The 20104-nt window shown below is 35.7% G+C and overlaps 1 protein-coding gene across 6 annotated transcripts in view; it reads left to right on the top strand.

The window, feature by feature from the left end:
- The window catches only part of LOC134529441 (uncharacterized), a 631226-nt gene that overhangs the window by 140743 nt on the left and 470379 nt on the right, over positions 1-20104 (top strand). The window contains exon 4 of one of the 6 annotated variants that reach the window (XR_010074597.1): positions 19752-19902. The exons of the other annotated variants lie outside the window; for them this stretch is intronic. The gene's annotated coding sequence lies outside the window, so the exon portion shown is untranslated. The remainder of the gene's footprint in view (positions 1-19751; positions 19903-20104) is intronic. 6 annotated transcript variants of the gene reach the window in all.

The following is a 20104-nucleotide window of genomic DNA, read 5'->3' as shown; positions in this document are numbered from 1 at the left end:
AAATTGCATTACCTTATTCAAACATATTGTGGTAGAATTATTGTGTATATTAGGCGCGGTCAAAGAAGCCTTAGTACAGAGGGCGCTCATACCAAAAAGGTAGGTATATACGACATATTTAAAATATACGCATTTGTAAGAAAAACTTCAATAAAAAAAATTTTAGAATTGAAATCAAATGTTACTTGTATTTAAACATGGCAGAGGTAAACTGTCACATTTCATTAAAAGTTGACAAATATATGTTAGCTATATCAAAGCCTTTCAAAATATTGATTCTAATATGAAAACATAAAAAAAAGTATTCGCCAAGCTCTAATAACTTATAATTTCTACTAAAAGACTTTGAATTTTTAAAAAATATATATTTTAAAATCATCTAGGAACATTTTAGAAACACTACAATCGCATTTCGGCACGAAGAAGGAATTTTTAGAACGAGTTAATCTTGATAGCCTTCAACAGTAAACTATTAAAACACGTAGGCTATAGTAAACTGTAACTGGGTGCTTATATGTGACCAGAAAAAATAGTAGTCCTACACCATTCAAAGAACTTAAAGTAGCCTACACTATAACTGGGTACATAGGTGTAATTAGAATACAGTAAACTACGCAAATAACGTAAAGTAAGTTAGTAGTAACTAAAATGTATTAAACTTTTCAGAGAACGTATAGTAAACTATAACTGGGTACTTGGACGTAATTAAAACATAGTAAACTTGCATCATCTATGACACTGCTGTTTACATTGCGTTAGCGATCTAAAGATGCTACCGCAGTGACATTTTCTGCAATAGATTTTTATGTATTTCGAGAATATTTACTTTAAAAGCAGCATTCTTCGTATTTCTTGAAAATTACAGATTTAATGTTTTATTAAGTAACTTTTAGTCTTAAAAAACACACAGCATTGCTTCCTACAGTAATTCAGCGTTTAAGTCTATCCTGAATAGTTTAGCTAGGTACCTTTTTTTTTTTTAATTAGTTATGTGTTTAAAGTTAACAAAGTAGCGTTCCTGCATGTCTTGCTTTTGGAATTTTTATTAGATTTGAATTGCAGATTGTAAGTATACGTGGCAGAGAACAAACAAAGGAATTAACAACTTTCGTACACGAAGACTGAGTAAAATACGGCGTAGGGCAATAGCCGGTGTTGATATCGTTCGGGGATTTCCCACTGCTGTTTCTAGGTTATGTCAGGTTAGCTCGGGATGTAGTATGTTTTAGGATGAAAACTATTTGTTTGTTGGTCGTCAAGATACCAAGAGGCACGGGCGCAGTCGTAGAAACATAACAAAGCCAACTTTCTTCCGCTCGACGCTGTTTAATGTAAAAGGTGTGGCAAACTTTGCCATTAAGCGCCGCCTTTCGTTTTGGCCATGTACGCGGCGTCTGTTGGCTGAACATCCTCCCTCCGCACGCCCGCTCCAGCTATCTCTGCAAGTCGGCCTTCGCCGGTATCGTCGAATCCGGTTCAGGCGTGCTGTGCTTGCAGCGGAGACGCCGCCTTCTGATTGGTCGCTCACGAGAGCAGCGTTGCTGGCGCCTCGAGGCGGTTACGGCGCCAAATGTGTGCCAAGAGCGAATCGCGTCGGCACTTTTTTTTTAATCCCTTTCACTGATAACGTCACTTCCGGCGAGCGTGTCCCCCGCACGTCTATAAGCTCGTTACAGGATTGCTAACCTGTGTACGGTGACGTGGCTCGATATTACTCAAGTTGTTAAAGTCTTAATTTCAGAACTACAACTCTTCAGAGGTTCACGTCCAGACCTATGAATCGCCATCGAACTTTCCTTTACCGAGTGAATACCGACAGAACTCCAAATTCAAGGGGAGAGTGATAGATACTGGAAGACGACATCTTGGTTTCAATAGTTTTTAGACCTAACTATTTCCCATCGAATAATTTCTCAGAATATGGCTTTGCCAAAGCATTGCTATCAATTTAGTGTAATGCCTGAAGTTAATAGTGACTTGTTATCTTTGAAAGATTTGTGCAATGGGAGTGCATGACTTGATGTAAGTTTTTGGACATACGCCATTGCTAAGAACTTTTTCTGTTGAAGAAAAACTAAAAAAATAAAAATAAAGAAATAAATAAATAAAAATACCCAAAAAAGACAAAAAAACACAAAATTAAGCAAAAAAATTATGTTGTCAACAAGGATATAAACACCACAAAATATTCCGTAACAGGAATATGGTCAACAAACAAAGAAAAACCAAGAAAAATGTACTAAGAGAACGAAAAAACCCCACAAATGATGACGACACAGAAATATTGAACCCAAAAAAATTCAGCACAACAGTTGAAACGAAACAAAAACACGACAAAGCGAAAAGACGAAAAAACCACAATAGTTTTCCAAAACAGAATAAAACGATAAAAAAATCCCACAAATGATGACGACACAGAAATATTGAACCCAAAATAATTCAGCACAACAGTTGAAACAAGACAAAAACACGATAAAACGAAAAGACGAAACGAACACAATAGTTTTACCAAAACAGAAACAAGCGACGTTTCGGGAACTGCTATCTGCTCCCGTCCTCAGGCAGAGACGCACATGGTACGGGAACACAGGTGCGACTGTGCACCTCTAATCGCGTTGCCAATTCGTCCCATGATACATTATAATCTCCTGACTGCCCACCAGGTTTGCGCATCGCCGCGCAATAGCTCACTGACATGCTCTACCCATTCGCACACTGGTATAGAATGACGAGCGAGATGAATACTCGTGGATTGTCATGAGCTTGACCCGCAAACTCCGGTAAAGTGTGTCCGCTGCCCCCAGTGCGGAGAACGACCACGCGGCGGTACGAATCTACTTACCGGGGCTCCGGACAAAGGCCTCACGAACACGTTCAATGTCTCCCGCACTTGTGCTTGGCCGACCACTGCCTTTTTGCTGCAGAACACTCCCTGTCTCCATAAATTTTTTGTGCCACTCACGAATTGTGGGTCGTGAAGGTGGTTCTCTCGCATATTTGGTCCTAAAGTTCCGTTGCACCTGCGTATGTGATTTTGTTTCGATGAACCAGTATACACATTGCGCTTTCTCTTGGGGTGTAGCCATCTTCTGTGATGTTTGGATGTCATTTACCATTCACAACTGCAAAAAACAGAAAAAATTCACATATAAACTTTGAGAGATTCTGATCACAATGCCATAAACCCCATCCAGATACCTTGTCACACATTATTTTCTATTTAGGTTTGAAGTTTTAAAGGTCTTTTGTGGACACTCTGTATATTAGAAGATGGTAATTTTGCACTGTTCTTGACTTTTTAACGGTTTTTCCTTTCAGTAACCCTCTGAGCGTTCTCAATAAAATCTTAATATTATATTCGGTCTAATATTTTATATTAATTTACTATGCAAAAAAATTCAGATTATAGTTTTGTTTTGTACTAATATTATTAATTTTGACTATAATTTTTCATATGAATAATTCTATTTTTAAATAAGATTTTTAATTTTTTTAATTTTTATAGTAATATTTTTGTAATTATTTATTATATTTTTACAATTTTTATAAGTAAAAAAAAAAATATTTTTTCAATACTCCAAGTGTATGATGATACCAATGATTTGGCCGCAATGACTACATATCAGCAAGGAACGGAATTATAATTTTTCACTGGAATGGCCTTATCTATAAAAACGCAAAAGTTAAAGGTGAGTACAGAGATATATTTTATTATAAAACGCTTGGTTTGAAATTATGTAAGCTGCTTTGAAGCTCGAGTAGATGAACTCTTTAGCCGTAGTAACGCTGAATATCGTAATGGAACGTAATACAGTTTGTAATGCAAGGCATTTAAACGGGGACCATTTCAAAAGTCGAAAAATTTGGAAAATGCCACATTCCAATTTTTTTCCCTTGGTATTAAACCTGTGTTCATACCAAATTTCAGCTCAAGAAGTTTGTGTTGTTTTCGGCGTGGAAGAATGACAGACTGACAGGAAGAGAGACACCGCTAGAAAATCATGTACGGAGTAAGGCAATGAAGTGATTAAAACACTGGACTCGCATACCTGCTGTCGATTCTTTTCTTTCCCTGGAATCACCACTGGCAAATGCTGGGACGACTATGGCCGTTCTTTCCCGAATGCCCTGGTTGTGATTGGTATTTGCTGTCTCAGTGACCTCGCTGCCGGCGACAGCTCAGTAAATAACATGTCTGCTTCAACTTCTCCCATACCTACCATTCTACAGATTGATCGTCTTCCACTGACTTAACTTCGTGTAACGAAATTAATTTTGCCAAGGCCTCGCTGTTAGATATGGCGAACAGTTATTTTATGAGGCGGTTCCTAATGAGAAAGCTGAATGTTTAGTTTTTAAAGTGTTATTTTTATTATTTAAACTAGCTAATGATTGACATGCGTTGCAATGCCTCAATCAATTTTTTTGTAAGTTACCAAGCATCTCTCTACCTCTCTCTCTAATTCTCTATCCCTCTATATATCTCTCTATATATATCTCTATATCTCTAATCTATCTTTATCTCTCTCTCTATATATACAAATCTTTATAGCAATATACCTATATCTCCCTCTATGTCTATCTCTCTACTCTATTTACCTATATCTGTCTCCTCTATCAACCTATATCTATCTTCGTCTATATATGTGACACTACAGCAATGGAAATATTAAAAATGAATGTTTTTACCTATCTATATTTTTATCTACGTTTTATCTGTACCAGGTGTGACATAGGTATATAGAAACACGCGCCCATTCGAATGCAACATTGTATTAAAATTCTAAAGCAATCGTTGAAAAACTTTGTGAGATTTAAGATTTCGAACGAACGAACATTTACATTTTTATTTACAAAGATTTGTGTGATGATAAATATGACTCACGTACGTAAAAAAGGAAACTTATACTTCTTTGCAGACTTGTTTTATTGAATGTTATGTTAGGTTAGGCTAGGTTATGTTAGGCTTGGTTAGGTTAAGCTAGGTTAGATTAGGCTAGGTTAGGTTATGTTAGGTTAGCTTACTATTTCTTACCCCGCACATTGTAGTAGACAAGAAGACGCCGCCGCTTGTGTTACTTCCTTGTGTTTGCCAGACTGGATATGAGGTATGTTTGTTTTTATGACTATGTATTGGATTTATCCGTGCGGTTGCCCTGCGCAAAGTAGGAACTGTGGCATAGTGACATTGTTGCATCTTGTCAACGCTCTTATTGGCACATCTCTGACTTCATTTTCCTTATAGATTCCCTATTGTTAGCAACAGTATTTAGTATAAGCACATTCAATATTTTGGGTGTTGATTTCTCAATTAAATTTAGTTTGTTTTTCCCTTATAATATGACATTTCTTTACACCTAAGTTTCATTTATGTCTATCAATTTCAATTGTATTTTAAAAATATTTTTTAATATTTAATTAAGTTCATTATTCGTTTAATATTGTATGTTTATTTTTCTAAATTAAATTTGTCAATAAATAGCAACACTTTGGTTATTTATTGTGTCATTTATTTTATATATATTTACACTTTTTACAACTACGTTTTTGACATATTTCTGTATATATCGTTCTTAGTTTGTTTCGATTATGTTCCTAGATGGTGCTAATCTGAGAATCAATAAATAAAAAAAAATCACTCATACTTATACCTGAAAGCCTCGAAATATATTGTATTTCTATTATATTTAATATTGCTTATTTATTCGTCACCCTTCAAATATTTTATCCACTTGCCATTACAGTTATGGCAGACAGTATTACAAAAATTATACGCTTTAATTATTGATTTATCCAACAAAGTTGATCACAAATAATTTTTTGTAAACGGGTTTACCCGCTATCTCTATAAATCAGTTTCTCAGAGTTCAAATAAGTGCAGTGGTAAAACACTGTCCTCGCATTCCGAGTAGCCCGAGATCGAATCCCGGCAGTCAATCATGATGTCGGTTCCCTGTTCTTCCCTGAAATCACCACAGGCAAATGCTGAGATGGCCGTGGCCCATACCTTCCCCAGAGTCGCTGGTTTTTGTTGGTGTTTGCTCTCTCAGTGACCTCGCTGTCTGCTCAAACTTCTCCATTACAGCGCCACAGCTTGGTCGTCCTTCACTATAGTGTTTTCCTTTGGAAACCAGTTGCAAAGAAATACGTTCTTTTTCACCAAGAAAAATATTGTAGATTTTTACAGAAGATCGTGTTGCTTATTTTTTCATAAGTTATATGAAAAACGTTTTTGAAAACAGTGCTGAATTTTTCTTGCCGTGCTTACGAAAATTGGCGCATAATTTTAAATTTTTATTGTAGTTTTTAACGAGCATAAATTTTTTAAACCATGGAAAATATTACCGAATATTGAACCATTTGACTTTTTTAATTTTATTATGCTTGTAAATGTGCACAGTTAATGCTGTAAACCTATTTAGGTAACATTTTACAAATAACTTTAACTAATGTAGGTACTGAACAACACAAAGCATAAATGCCTGGGCAAGAATCCAACCCAGTATTACTGCGAAAAATTTTTTTCCCCGTAGTAATACAGTTGCTGTCATGTAAATGTACAAATTTACGAATATCTGTAGCTAATTTTTCATAATTATTTAAGTTAGGTACATTTACGGAAAATTTTTACAGAGTTCATAAACCATTATGTGCTTCATTTATTCAGCCCAACAAACTTGCTCTGCAACGATTTCTCAGCTCTAAACCGCGCTGTCAGTGGTAAAATCACCAGAACCAGTCTTGATTACCATTAAACCCAAAGTCCTGCGTATTTTCTCAAGTTCCTGTTTGGTTGTACGTGTGACCTACGACATTTCGTGACGGCTATCAACGCATTTATATTATGCCCATAAACCTTCAATTTTATTGTTACCATAATCCAAACGGCCGCATTTTCCTGCACCCAGAAACCTCGTATCACTGACGGCTGAAAATGTAGGGCGTCCGCTTTCCCTGGATTAAATTAACATCTTGATACGGCAGATCTGTAAGCTTTCGCGTCCCTGGAATAATATATAAGCATGGTGGTATGCATGGACATGAGTTTACATGGATTTGTTTGAGAAACAGGACTAGAATGGTCCTGAATTTATTTCTTTAACCCTACTACACCAACCCCCAAGTCTAGGGTTACAATCCCGAGAGTTAGAAGACTTGGCGGGCATTTCCGTGAGCAGGTGGGTTTGCTCGAAGTATTCCCGTTTCCAACCTCGCATCCCCTCGTCGTCACTAATGACCTCGATGTCGCGACACGTTAAGATATTGATTATGTATTATTTATTTAATTCTTTATTCAATCCCGAATGCACGAAGTTCTTCATCTTTCTTCGCAACCATTTCGTCGCAGACACGGAGTTCCAACAACCTTATACCGCTGGCAGCATTTAATAGGTTACTACCCCTTTTCAGCATTAACTAATTAACTATCTGAAGCTTCAGCATTAACTAAATTACTACCCCAATGTCTTCAGCAATAAATAAATTACTACTCCAATTCTTCAGTATTAACTCTGTTACAACCTCGATGTCTTTGACATTCACCAAGTTAATACCCCAATGGCTTCAGCACTAACTAAGAAACTACACCGATGTCTTGAGCATTACCTAAGTTACTACGCCGATGTCTTCGAAATTTACTAAGTAACTACCCTAATGTCTGCAGCATTAACTAAAAATACTACCACGTATTCTTCAGCATTAACTAAGAAACTTCCCCAATGTCTTCCTCATTTACTAAGTTACAACCACGATGTTTTCGGTATTTACTACATAAGTAACCGAAGTAGTATATAAATGTATTTACTGGGACAGGAGTCGGAGTGAGGATTGAGGATGGGGTCAATGACCGACTACCCTGACGTCATGGCGGACATCTTGGATGACCTGAACTTCAAAATTCCTAAAAAAAATTTACAAAAATTGTTCAAAATTCCTCAAATATTTTCCTATTTCGAGGGAAGGATCTCGTTTTGAGGGAAAATTTCCAGTTTTAGTGCTCAAGAAATGCCAGAGGCTTGAAATGTCAGCAATGATGCTTAAATTCCTTATCTACAAGCCTCCAATAAACCTCTGCGGACATTTTAGCTAGACCAAAAGGAAGTCATGACCGCCATTTTGAATTATGACGTCACCATTTCAATTTTCGTTGTCGCCACCATCTCGAAAACCCGTATTTTTATGCTAGAAAATGGGGGAAAATATTAAAATTAATAAAAAATTAATTAATTAAATTGTAATAAAAACATTCCGCCATTTTGAAATTATGAAGTCACACTCGCCATCTTGAAAATTCGTAATTATTTAGCTAAAAATTTGGGAAAAATTTTAATTTAATAAAAAGATATTTCAAAACAAGTTTAATAATTTGTTACAACCCCATCTACCGACATAAATTACTGTTTAAAATCAGGCAATTTCGTAAAAAAAATCATTTAAATTATTTTCAGCGTGGTTTGCAATTATTTACTTTACACACGGGTGACAACTAGAGAATTGCGCCAACAGACATTATTTGTTTTCTGGTTATACCTTACATCCGCCATGAATTTCTGACAATATCTTTTACAAAGAAGTTTGCGAACCCATTTTTTACTTAATTGGAGCCGGCACCACGTTCAAAAACTTTGTTTTATCAGTGGTCATAAGTTGATTTATTATATTTTAACCTTCAGTTTTCCTACTCAAGCACTTTTTGTAATATCCTCTAAATTATACTCTTATTCCCTTCCTTTTTAATAGAATAACCTGACGAAATTTGTCCCCATACATCAGAAAAATTATGTATAGGTACGTTTGAATTTGTAACAATAGATATTTGGAAATACAAAACTAAGACAAAAAAATAGGCCAACAAAACTTGTCGGACTAAATATTTTCTGCAATTAGCAGAGAAAATACATTATGTCCATTCAGTGAATTTATATCAATATGCGAAGTAAAAATATGTCCAAAGATAATATTTCAAGGATATCAAATAAAACAGAGGGTTTGAGCCATGTGAGTCTTCGCACTCTGTTCACCTTAAGATAACCTCGGAACGAAAGATTATTCAGTGACGAGACAAGATCTAGAGACTTGAAGGGTAAAAGTCCATTGAAATCGTTAGCAGGCCTAGAGAAGTGTTCTTAACAAAGTGGTTTTGTTGTCATTCATGAAACATATCCATATGTCTCCATCAAAGTCATACTATTGCTAAAGTATTCGTACCGTGTTTCATAAGGCCCGGACACAGTTAACATAGGCATTTCACTAACATAACGTAGTATTATACACAACAGTCGAGCTCCATGTAACTCAGTCAAACTATCTATAATCGTACAATGTCTTAAGCATTTGTTAGTATTAAGTAGAGTTCACTCTTGGTTTAACTCTTGCTTTATACCTTGTAACTGCCAAGACGGTGATATATTTTCGGCAATTCAGAAGTTCTGAACGCCCTACTACGTTAGCATTTGAAAAAATATTTTAATAAATAAGAAAATGCTTGTGTTGACTGGATTGTGCTAAAAATTATTTTATATTGTTTATTTTGTTCACACGGTTGAGTTAATTTATAAACATCACCATCTAATTTCCGAAGGAGAAAAATTTTTGTCTGCGTTTATTTTGCAATTCCTGTGCTATTATGGATTTCATACTGTTCATAATATTTTTTTCCTTATAATTACACACTATCAACGTGAGAAGCAAAATAAATGAAGGAATGGGGTTAAGTTTATATCTATTGTAGCCAGGCTACTCCTGTGCTATTTTGTGTTGTGTAAGTGCTTATCGCTACAGCTATCCATATGTTAATACATTGTTGATTGTGTCCGGGCCTATAGCAAAAACTCTACGCTTCTGCTACTGAAGATTTATTTGGAATGTTTTCTATTTACCTAACGTTTGTATTGAGGAAGCTTTTATAACGACGTAAATAAATTTATTCGTGGTTATTTTTAATTTTTATATCAATAAATATTTATTAATGTAACTAGCTATATTTTTTCTGAAAAAAACATTTTCCTCCCCAAATAATTTAACAAGTGTTCGCTGAGTAATTTTAAATGATATAAGTAGCGTTACAAAAATCGTAGGTAGTAAGAGGAACTGGTATTTCCATTTATTTGACACTCTTTGCAGGTGAACATTAATAAAAAAATATATAAGTTTTTCTCCAGTTAATTCTTTTAACAGCGATTAGGAATAAATTAAAATCCTTGCATTTTACCCATAAGTGGAGTGAATTCATTAAAATCTCAAGTTATTCCTGATAACTTAGATTTTAATTTGCTACACAGAAAATTAAAAATGTTTATCTGTTAATTAAGTATAAGTACTTAAAAAATATTTCATTTATGTTTGCTAGATGCGGGAAAACACTAATAAAACAGTTGCAAAGTTCTTGAACATAACCAAAAACTAAACCTTAAGAAAAAGTTTTTACTCTAGTAAGTATTATCTAAAGTATTTAAAACAACAGTATTTCAAGATCATAAACAATTAGTGCCGAAATTCTTTTTCATTGATAACAACACGTGGGACAGGATAAATCACTAATTTTCATTCAAATTGTGTAAAAATAGTATTCAATACCGTATTTATTAATTAATCGTCTTTAAAAGTTGTGTTATTGTTAGTATTATAAGGTTTTTATTATATAATATATATACTTTAAGTAATTGGCGATAACGTAATCTATTGCAGTAGTTAGTTTGTTTTTGTTAATCAATCATCGCAACTCCTTTTTACTTGAAAACTATGAACAATCTAAAGAATAAAATACACCAAAACTTATTTAAATACAGTAAATTAAATAGTTGGGATAAAATATTTTACTAAATAGGGCAAATTTATCATATTCTGGATTAATGATTATGGATTTTCCAAGAGGAACGGCCAAAATTATTTTTTATTTAAATATTTTAAAGCGATCTTTTGAAATTGTTGCAAATTATTTACTGGTGGAACTGAATTTTTTGTACTTAGATATCAATTTAAATTTTTGTATTCAATTTTCACCAAGAGCCATATTTTATCAGAATCTGTTAAATAGAAGAATTCAAATAATTTTATACGTGAAAATAGGGAAAATCGCCCTAATATGTTATCAAAGCTTTCCTTAAATGGCATATAAAATATAATTTTTTTATGTGTGTCTCGTGAAGCAAATTTCTTAAAATCTTGACTAAATATGTAATTTTTTATGGTTGTATAAACTGTGTAACGTTATTTTTAATGTATTTTGTTGTATATTACATTCTATTGAAAATTTTCAGTGAAAAAATATAATAGGGAAACATACATGTTTCCCACAGGAAAATATGTTAAGAAAAACACGTTTATAATGCCCACTTTATTTAATGTCACATTTTATTGCATAAACCCCCGAAAAAAAAATTATACGAGTTTCATACTCGTCAAATCCGAAAAAAAAGTACTCGAAAGTACTGTATATTACATAAGTGATTTTTAAGAAAATGGGCCCTTTCAAAGGAATATGGCCTCTCTATATATGTTGTCATTATTTATTGAATAATATTTTTTTTAATGGGAAATGTTTGCAAAAAGGTTAAATTTGGGAGAAAAATGTAAATTTGGGGGAATTTGTGAGGAATTTTGAGGCATTTATGTGTGAAAACTGGAAATTGTGACGACAAACACTTATCCACGGTGGCTGTCAGATTAGGCTGCACACACTGCACCAAAGCGCTGAACATAGTACGCCATCATAATAATATCAGCAAAACGCTGTTAATCAGTCACCTACCTACTGTATAAATAGGAAACTGTAAAAACAATTTCTCAACAGTCAAATTCAACTTCAAACCCATTAAAACCAAAGATATTGGAAGCGTCCAGGTGGTGCATGTGCTAGCAAGCGTGAAGCTAAGCAAACCGGGCCGTTGCCAGGCAACGACCAGAAAAAATGCTCTTATAATATCCACTCAATGCTTTCTAAGCAGCATAAAAAAACTGGTCTTTTCTATGCGCCTCAATAGCTGAACCCCTCTACCCTTTTACCTTTATCTCCTCCCCATGTTTATAGTAAACATCTGACTTTATGCTACCCCCGTGGTCAAGAATGATTTAAACTTGCTCGCTGGTCGAAAAGTTTCAGTTTTTTTCAGTTTAATTTTACTGATTTACAGTAGTTTCCACAGTTTCACATCTTCACTACTCTGGTTCATATGACCTAAATTTTGAGGGAGGTGAACTGTTATTTGTCAGTAGAATTGAGGTTGTCAATACTGTTCAAACAATTTGCAGGGAGCGAGGGAATGTAACTAACTGTCCACGCCGTATCCCAATCGTGTGGTCAGTGTGAATGCGGGTTTATCCTTACCCGCGACTACTGAACGTGTCTTCGTCGAAATTACGTCACTCTAGCTTGTACAGTGCGCACTGTTCGTTTCTACCGGTGCTTGGGACCCGTGCGGTTCGTACAAGCTTATTTGAACACTTTTAATAACTGGTGGGGTCTCATACACCATGTTTAATTTTTATTTTATCGTCATTACTACTAGTTTAAAGGCTATTTCTGCAAATTTAACACTTTACCTAGTTTGAAGTTGTTGTTCTGATACAACATTTCCCAAAGATATTTCCTGTTATATAATTTGTGTATTAAGGCGCAAGTGTTTGTAGTTGCTATGACTTGCGCGCCTTTTTACAACCATTATATAACACCTAGGAAATATGCCTGTGAAAAACGCCTGCCATCCTCTCATCTCTTGGTTAGGTTAAGTACCAACACAAAACAGGTTTGACATTGAAAGCCACCATGGACCTTAGACTCGATGAGATCCCGTCTTTTAGTGTAGGGGAAATATCAGAGGTAACAAAGGTGCGCCGACTGGCTAGCCACATTGCCCTTACAAACAAAAGGATCCCCCAAAAAAGGAATTTTAATCAGAAAAAAATTGACAAGGTAAAGCCTTAGATGAACGATATTCATTATTGTAATAAACGAATGTAAATTTAACGAAGAAAATTAAATTTTCAGGTTATACCATCATTTTATTACATAAGGGATTCACCAGGAACAGATTAGTATAATAAAGAATGAGTATTACAAGTTACAAGTTACGATTTGAACTTAACACATAACTTGTTTTATATTATTCTTTGTTGTTTTTTTTGTTTTTGTTTTGGGGCCCCGCAAAAACTTATAATTTTAATTAACACACTTAAAACACTTACTACTAGAATAACGTATATATATATATATATATATATATATATATATCTGGTAGTAAACAGTAGTTTATCATTAGAGCAATGAGATTACAAAAGAATGTTACTTACTATAGGTTTATGTTACAATTGAACATTTTTTTTGTTGGATTTTGAGTATATGATAGCCAAATTTCTGTTCCAAGGGGAAGATCACGTGCTTCATGCTTCATGCCAAGAATACAATTTTACTGAAGAAACTTTGCTGACTATGTCAGGAGGACGAGGAGACTTACTCTTTTCTGTACGAGATGGTATATCAGTAAATAATAATCGGGATGGTTCAAACCAACAACGGGACCGCTAAACAAACGAAAAGAATAATTTAAAAATAATAATACCTCGTCTAAAATAAATAACAATAATATTTCCCGAGGAAATCTGGTACAAAACTCACACATTTCGGCGGTAAATTACCTAAATTACCACATTAATCTAGTGAATATCTTTAGCACAATCTCAATTAAGTTTTTACATGATGGTTGACAAAAGTTGAAGAGGAAGGTCAAAGTGACCTTACAAAAAAGATACACGATCATAGATATGACCACAATACTAGAAAACTGGTTACAAAAAACTTATGAACACAGGTTTTGTTCCAAAAGCGAAATATCATACTACATTAACACAAACCAAATAATAAATAATTTAAATACTTAAATGGTTTGTTCAGTTATTTTCTTTATATAAATTTTGAGGCAGTCCTATTTGTTGAACCGCGCGTAAATTAATTAAAACCTACAAGTTTACATTAATAATTAATTACATGAACATAAGATCAAAAAACACCACCTTACCCTATATATATATATAATTAACAAAGTAAGTAAGTAAGTACTCAAAAAAATTAAGGGCTACATGACGTCCAGTTTGTCACAAAAATATCATAAGATGTATATTAAACAAATTAAGCATACGCCCAGCAATAACAGTGCGATGGCACAAACGTGACAACAACAAATGCAAACTAGGTATAGTAAGGACGAGAAATTGAAAAAAAATAAAATAAACATGGCATATGCGACCCCACCTTAACACGACGCGAACACAACAAGTCAACTCTGCAGTCAATCAAGAAACGTAGTCCCGCGATCTAAAGTCTGGTTAAACGATCTGCGTTTAAAATGTCTGGCCACTCAAATATATTTATATTCGTTTATGAGCATTCGAGTAAGATTTTGTGCAAAACTTACGCGTTTATATTCTTTGAATGATTCTTTCAATGGGAAAGTTTGGTTTAAAAATATTTTGTGGACATAAACAAATGTTGGTTAATACTGTATGTTGTAAGGAAACATCAATAACGGACAGAAAAGATGATTGCACAAACACACAGAAAACAAGTCATAATCAGCTGATGTCAAATGTTAAATATGTAGATAGCACAGATAGTTCCATGGAAGGAATAAGAAAAATTTAACAGCACAGGCGAATACAGTGTGCTGACAACGTCGAGACAGTTGCAACAAGAACAGAAAATAAAGACAAAAAACGACATTGGACTATGCAGCGACAAACAGACGAACCCACGATGATTGGAGCAAAATTTGCTGACATTTAAGGTCAGTTACCGAAACATCGCAACTGTTTTGTCTTAGCAAGCCTACTGTTCTGCCGTCGTGGTGTCCAGAATATATGTTTAGTCTTATCGCTGCGTTCGTCTGTTTGTCGCTGTGTTGTCCAAGGTAGTTTTTGGTCTTTATTTTCTGTTCTTGTTTCAAATGTCACATTGTGTTCGTCTTTGTTTTTATATATATCTTCAGACTATTTTCTTCCTCGGAATCTCTTTGCTGGCTATGCATTTAATTTTTGACATCGGCTGATTTTGGCTTGTTTTCTGTTTTTGTGTATTCGTCTTTTTTTCTGTTATTCGGGTTTCTCTATGAAATACAGTGTTAAACCAGAAATGGTGTTGTCCAAACAAAAACACTTCACATTAAAACCCGTTCTACAATGGCACGGAAACGGAGACGGATCTCACGGAACAGAATTTCTACAATAGCTCGCAGTCGGAGACGGACCCGTAAGTATAAGCTCGGCAATGCTGAGCTCTTCCGTTTACGTTACTCCGTGCGACCAATAGAAGCCGAGTACTTGACTGCGGTGGCAGCCATGTATTTTATGTTATAAATACGTAAAAAAAAAAACTTTTCAAATACAAGAATACCTAGTGTTCTATTATTGCTATGTAGTTTATGCTTATTAAATAAGCAAATTCTACTATCTCGAAGCATATATATTTGATTAATTTAATATTTCGAACCTTGAAATGCAATCTCATTGGTTGCCATGTATTACGTTTAGGCGCATTTTTGAAGCAGCAGACGTGATAGTGGAATGTTCCGGGAGATCCGTCTCAGTTTCCGTGCCATTGTAGAAAGGGCCTAAGGCGCTTTTGTTTGTGAGGTGGCGACGGTTCCTGATCGGAAGCGCACGCACACAAGCCACCAGGCCCGCGGCGGAGGGATATCGAAAGCAGACTCCGAGCCGGACGAGCGACTCCACGAGCGGGCTGCACATGACGTGGCATCCCTGCCTCCGTTCCCGGCCACCCCTTGGTTTATTATTAATCCCTCCTCTCCTCATCCCCCAGCCACTCCAACGACCTCGAGCTGCCGTCTTCATTCGCAATAACAGCATTTCCTTCAACATGCAGGATAATTCGCACAGCTCGCCCAGCCTGGGCTCGTTTTTTTCTTCTTCTTCTCGGGGCGAGTGTCCCCCCTCCCTCGTCGCCCACACAAGTCCTTTCAGGAAATCCCCCTCCCCCCCCCCCCCCCCCCTTCTTAACCCCTTGGCGTTCCGCCGCCCCGACTCGCTTTCAAGATTTGCAAGGAGCTGCCATGCTCTATACAACTCCCTTCCCCTCATGCAATACACACGACCGTGCCATTCCGACGAACTTTGCACTTCCCCTCTTTCCACTTTCGCTAACAGCGGAACGGGTTTTTGCAAAGACCGGCGCGCAGCGAGGAGCGTTTGCAAAACCACAGCCCCGCCGGTTTGTGTGAACCGTTTTCACAATCCTTTTATTCATTATTATTATTATTATTATTATTATTATTATTATTATTATTATTATTATTATTATTATTATTATTTTGCTGTCGCTGCGTTGATCACGTGTGTCCCACCCGAGACGGCGTCTCTCATTTTCCAGGGGAGGAAACCTTCGACGCAATCAACACAACCGCCCATCGTTTGATTTGTTTGGCGCGGCTGTGCACAGGGGCTTGATTGATTAATATTTATGTAGCTTAAATTTTTGTATATCATTAAATAAATCAATCAAAAATGGGTTGTCCCAAAACCACACAAACCTGAATTTTTCAGTGTTTTGGGAAATCCCAATTTCTTTTTGATTTATGAATTATATACAAAAAATAAAGTAATACATGTCAAATGCTACACATATAAGATTAAATTAAAACTCTACGAAACAAGATTCCCCGGTACCGTGCTCATGAATTTGTTACAGGATCTCACCCACGTGTGAAGTCACGCCCTAGCGAGCACTAGCAATCGCTAGTTGGTATGCCTACTCCACTGGCAGGTTCACCTGTTAAGAGAGCCTGCAGTTTTCAGAACATAACTCTTATTTGATTATTGAACTCTCCGTAGTTATTTTATTTTTGTGTTTTGCGACACCTTTGTAGTAACAGTCACATCAAATGAGCATACGATCAATAAGTTCATTATGATGAGTTGAGATTTACAACATCCAACATACATTTTGGCAGATTGGACCTTCGAAACTGAACTTCTTTGAAAGCAGGCTTTCGCAATTTTTATTTTTGGAAATTATTTTCTTCTGCGTCAAATGTTTATATATCACACGTACATTCGTGTTTGTACTGCTCGTGTTTGTTCCGCCCACCAAAAAGAACTAAGTTCTGTGGCACTACGAAAAAGAGGGTTTAAGGTTTCCAGGATATGCCAAAGAATTGCAAGGATAATTTGTAAGATCAAGACTCTGATGTTTTTCGTTTAACTAAGTTTTATTTATAATATAGTAATATGTAAAACAATTTCTTGTGAGACTTCTTTGGCCTTTTATGACAATACAGAAACATTCTAGGAATATGTCCGGAAATGACTAGTAGACTTGCAAGACGACAACAGGAATGTGAGGAAGTCCCACGCTTACTCTGCAGTTCAGAGTGTATGGCGTCCAGTGTTGCCAGATTGAAACTATCGGGTTTGTTAACATTGAAAATTATATTTTTTTGCTGTCGTAAGTTATAAAAAGTTTTGATAGTTGTTAAATTTACTATTTGTTGATTTTTATAAAACCGTAAAATATTGTAGGGTAGACCGGGGGAAATCGGGTCAATTTTTTTAAATTCCTGAATAAGTATAAAACCAATATTAATTTACCATAAAATAATCCACAGTAATATCAGTCATACATTTATGTACATATTTACATACAAACCTTAGCCAATCTTCCTTACGAATTGACATTAAACTTGATAAAAGGAAAATGAAATGTTTTGACCCGATTTGGACAGAAGTGGGGTAAATCGGATCACAAGTGGGGCAAATCGGATCAACAGATTTTCTTTACTGTTTTGACAGACACATTCCGCATACAAACTGTTTACACTGTTGACACAGCGCTCATGGTACCACATTTTGCAAGACTGGCACTGAATCCAGTCTCCAGCAGTGCAGCTTCTGATGTCTTTGTATGCAATTTTGCACATGTTGCAGAGAACATCTTCCTCATCATCCTGGCCTTCTTCAAAATTTCCAACTCGGATGTGTTTTTATTTTTTGTTTGCTTCTTCGTCTTCAGAGGTTCAATTTTTCTTTGCTTTGAACTTAATTTAACACCTGCTTCTTGCTTTTCAATTTCCTGGATTCCAACAATGTGCGATTCTCTTTTGACAGTAGCCTTAGAGAAGCAACAGTTTTTCGTTCACCTATTCTCTTTGGTGTTGATTTTTCCGGTGTTGGTAACAGGCATCTCACTTCTTCTGTGGTGCTCCTTCCACTTACATCTTTGGCAGTGAACTGGTAATTATATATTTACATGGATAATATTTTCAGTATTTTAACATGTCCTCAAACTTTAATATTATTATAAGTACTTACAAATTTTAACTAAAGTTGAAGTCATGTGCCTTAAATTCATTTTTTCCACTTATTTAGAATAGGTCTTAACTTAAAAATTGAGAAAGAAGAATAAAGTGCTTCACAATATATAGCAAATATATGAAGCGACCTGATTTCCCCACTGTATGCAGCGACTCGTTTTACCCCAACGGCAGCGACCCGAGTTACCCCATTTCGCACTTTAAAAAAAAAGAAAAATACTATAAATTCTGTCAAACATATAGAGCTTCAGTAATGCAGAAGAATGTTAATTGGGTACATATTTTCGTACTCCATTACTTAAACTACAATACTATTTCGAAATGCGAACGTAAAGGCTTATTTGAAACAAAATAAAACTTACATTGTTATGAATTTTCCACTTCAGGACTACACAGGTTCGGGTTCATGTCGCACAGACTACCAGAATGATGTTACAGAATATGTTCGCCTTGTAGTGGACGGTTGTATAGACAGATAGCAGCACTCTTTGGTAGGTTCCGTAGACTCCAGTTCATTCTTTCGCCACAAGACAGCAGATCTTGTTACGATGACCCGGTTTACCCCGTGACCCGATTTCCCCCGGTCTACCCTATATTAATTGTTACAGTTGTATACGTACATTCTGAAAGGAAAAAAAAAATACTAACACCAAATATTATTATTTTACAGGAGCATATATTTGAAGCAGTTGATCACTAAAAATAACAAGGCATTCAATTTACTTTGTAATATGGTCAAACAGCGACAAAATTTTAATATTAAAAGATATAAAATATTTTGATAACACAAATGGTTGAAACCAATATGGCATCCTTCTGGTACTTTTAATTAGAAGAAAGAATTGAATAACGTAATTTGATGCTCTTGATTAAATACAATAATAAAATGTGTTATTGGGGAGACTTTTGCGACCAATTTTTTTTAATTGTGTAAATTTTGAATAGTCATGCTGTAAAATTACTTTGCTAACATTGCAAGTTGTTTGAAAATATTGATTATTAAAGCAATTGACTTGCTAAGTTAGCCAAGTAATATATTTTTACAGTGTGAATGTTAATTTAAAATTTTTTGCTGCATAAGTCGTGCCAATAATCCCCCCACCCTCCACCCCTACCCGAAAGTATACCATGTTAGATTTTATTTTGAATTCTTGTCAATATTAGGGTTATTTATGTTTGAGTAGCAAACATTTATAGTCACGGTATCTAATAATATGTTACCGGGTGGGGTTTTAAAAACTATTTGAAAAATGCATATGATTCGAAAACTACGACACTTTTATAATTCGGGTTTTTTTTTTATTCGGAACCGGTATGAAGTAGTCCATCAACTGTTCTCGGCTTGAAGTTGAGCCGTGGTTGCACAGGTGTGAGCCACCGTGGCAGGGTCATGGGCTCGACAACACCGACAAGCATGAGCACCGAGTCCTGTTCCAGTGGTTCGGAGCCCAGCGACGAACCTCGGGAGGCCTGGTCGCTGGCAGCCGCGAGAGACGCCGGAGCATGCTCTCACCGAGCCCCTCGCTGCGTTGTTTCGGAGGCCGGACGCACACTGAAGGGCTGTATTCGCAGTTGGTAGTCGATTTAGGTACGGCAGGTAGTGTGGCAGTGGCGGACCCACCTTCAGATTTTGAAGAGGGGGAAATCGGATGACCAGATGTTTTAGGGAGGTATGGAATATCTTCCAGTTAAATTTTTATTCTGAAATTGGGAGGGGGGACCCTTAAAAAACAATTGTTGAGCATTTATGTGGTCTTGAAAATTCATCAAACCTATGTTTTTTTTTTTCG

The sequence above is a fragment of the Bacillus rossius genome, chromosome 2 (genome assembly GCF_032445375.1).
Source record: "Bacillus rossius redtenbacheri isolate Brsri chromosome 2, Brsri_v3, whole genome shotgun sequence".
Classification (NCBI taxonomy): Eukaryota; Metazoa; Arthropoda; class Insecta; order Phasmatodea; family Bacillidae; genus Bacillus; species Bacillus rossius.
Note: the sequence above shows the minus strand (reverse complement) of the source record. Positions and strands in the feature narration are given on the sequence as shown.